General features: G+C 42.9%; 1 protein-coding gene across 1 annotated transcript in view; it reads right to left on the reverse strand.

Annotated features, from left to right (window-relative positions):
* Positions 1-208: 208 nt before the first annotated feature.
* Positions 209-2,858, reverse strand: part of LOC131213968 (calcium/calmodulin-dependent protein kinase type II alpha chain) — a 4,814-nt gene continuing 2,164 nt past the window's right edge. Inside the window, exon 1 of the mRNA XM_058208228.1 lies at positions 209-2,858. This exon is cut by the window's right edge and continues 2,164 nt beyond it. The gene's annotated coding sequence lies outside the window, so the exon portion shown is untranslated.

Below are 2,858 nucleotides of genomic sequence, written 5' to 3' on the forward strand. Positions count from 1 at the left end.
GTCACCCGAATGCAAAATCGTACCCGCCTGGCTCCGCCTGGCTCCGCCCGTATTTCCGTTCGTATGTGGTCTTCTCTGTCCTGTTCGCCCCCCCCGAACCCGAAGCGAGCTTTCCCCCCGTCGAACCCGTCGAAAGCCCGTCGGGGAAGGTGGTAAACTTTAGTTTCCCCCAGCTACTGCATAGTCACACCCCATCGTTTGTCCATCGTTTTTGTTTTTTTTTTTTTAGATATTCACGAGTAGTATTGTTTTTTGTTTCATTCATTTGTGTGTGTGTGTGTGTGTGTTGGATTTGCATTGCATTCTATTTTTTGTTTTACGTTTATAGATTCATCGTTCATAATTATTTATTTATGTTTTTGTTTGTTTGTTAAATATTACTTTAATTACTACTACGTTTCTTTTCATTTTTCTTCTTTTCTCTAGCATAATAATATGTGTTTGTAATATTTCATTACTTGTTCCGTTTATATTGAATATGATACGTGATTGAGCCCATGCGTATCATATCTGTTATCTTATTCTTTGTCCCGTGGCCTCGTGGCCTACCCTCGGCGGCCGTGGCTGTGGCCGAGTTTTTGAAGAGGCCGATCCTGGCTCCGGCCGCGGAATTACTCTTTGGGTATCGTTCAACTGGCGGTGTGTGTTCAGTAGGCGTTCATGGCAGAGTAGGTATGGCTGTGTCTGTATGTATCTGTGTGTGTTTGAAATTTGTTGTGTGTGTGTGTGTTACGTTCTTACCGGCCTGGCGGGATTAGTCGTCTGCCTCGTTTGCCTGCCCATATGGTTCAATAACTTCAATAGTACATACTGCAGCAGAACGCTTTACTGCTTTAAATGCTTCTCTATTCGCGGTTTGTTCTGATTTCAGCCCCCGGACAAATCTTCATCACACTCTGCACACCTCGTTTGCGCACCCGCCCTGTCGTTTGGTAAACGTTTCCTGGTTTTCTCCGCTCATCTGTGTTGCTTCGTGAGAAATCGGTTCGAACCTTTCTTTTGTTTGCTACTTTCAGTTTACCTTTCCTGCTGCTGCTGCTGCTCAGTGATCGTACTGTGTTTTTAATTTTTTTCTTTTCTAGTATCCATCTTTTTCTTACTTTTCTCCGTTATTAAAAATTTGAATTATAGGATGAATTTCTTTGAGAGCGAGAAGTATTACATTCTAATTGAGAGCTTGTTTGAAAGGATTATCAATGTGCCTTCGTTTCATAAGCAAACACGTGTTTATCGCTGTTTATTTGAAATTTCGTTGGAATTATTATTTTTTTTGCTTTTGTTTCTTTGTATTGTTATTGATAATCAAAGGTGAAATATGTCTTAGCTAATTCGCATCAATTTGTTCGCATGTTCGTGTACGCGTTACCGTTTCACAAGTTTACCTTTTTTTTGTTTTGTTTTATTGAAAGAACACACTCCACGTAGCATTTTATATCAATTTGACAGACTTACAGACAGGGAACGGGGGGAAATCAATTTCGAAAAACGGGAGTAGCGGGAGTGATTTTGGAAAGTAGTAAAGTTTCTATTTCTCTGCTTCTTCATTCGTGTTCGCATGTGTATGGGTGTGTGTGTGTGTGTTGTTACTTCTGTTTTACGATAAAGAAAACAATAATGTCACTCCATTTAAAGCTCATAGCTTCACAACGAGAACTCCGTCTGCATCCTAAACGTGCTATTGCATGTAATTACAAGTACAGCTAACAGTAGCATTTTACGGTGCTGCAACAGTTTAGGCTTAGGCCAGCGGAGATGTGTTTGTGTGTGTCTGCCTGTCTGTCTGTGTGCGGTACACATTTGAGCACGAACCCTAATATGCTGCTATGTTTGTTTGTTTGTTTTTTTTTTATTTATGTTTTGTATACTTGATGCTGGAATTTATGCTTAACGGGGACAACCGTGTGTCGAGAGTGGTGGTGTTGGTGGTGGAGAAATCATCTTACGCGATAGTTACGCGGTTCGAACGCGGTGTAGTGCTTCTGTTTTAGCAATTTTGCAGCCAAAAGTATGGTAGGTGGCTCCTAGATGTTTGTACGACCTGCCATCTTCTCTCTCTCTCTCTCTCTCTCTCTCTCTCTCTCTGTGTTTTTCTTCTTCTTTATGTCTATTGAGCCAGCCGGTAAAAATGTGGCAGCTCCGATTCGTGACTTGCTGTTTGCTGTTGGGCTCAAATGAACTTCTAAATTGTTTAAAGTACATTAACTATAATTTGATTCTTAATACGTACTACACTCCTACGCGCGTGTCCCGTGTGTGCTGCATCTTGTCTCTCCCTCTCTCTCGTACATCTGACTAATTCAGCCACCGGTAGTTAATGCTCTTTCTCATAGAAAGCACCATAATCCACCCAACTAACCGCATTTCCCACAAAACCCATACGCACGCATTTCTGTGTATATGTGTGGGTGCAGCAGCGATCCTCCAGCTGGTCGTCGCCAGCCCCACCCCCTACTCGTGGCCTAATAAATGGTTCAAATATTTAATACACAAGGACATTCCGCATACACAACGCGCGAACCGCGAACGTGACAAACCGCGGGGGGGAGGGGAGCGCGCATTTAAGTGGGGTGCGTAGTAGTAGTAGATGATGCCACTCTGGTGGTAAGGGGCGGGGGGCGGGGCGAGGAAGGGGGGTTAAGGAATTTTATTCCTCTTATTTCCTCTAGTAGTTTATGTTACACACGAATGAGTTTCACATTTTTATTTGTATATATCAAGTGCAAAATTTGCCTGCATATACGCGCTCTGTTTGTGAGTGTGTGTGTGTGTGTGTGTGTGGTGTGTCAGTGTGTAAGGGGACAGAGAGGCGCGGGCTTCAAAATTGTGCATAAGGGGAAAGGGGAAGGAACGACAATTTT

This window comes from Anopheles bellator, chromosome X (assembly GCF_943735745.2).
Source record: "Anopheles bellator chromosome X, idAnoBellAS_SP24_06.2, whole genome shotgun sequence".
In the NCBI taxonomy this organism is placed as follows: Eukaryota; Metazoa; Arthropoda; class Insecta; order Diptera; family Culicidae; genus Anopheles; species Anopheles bellator.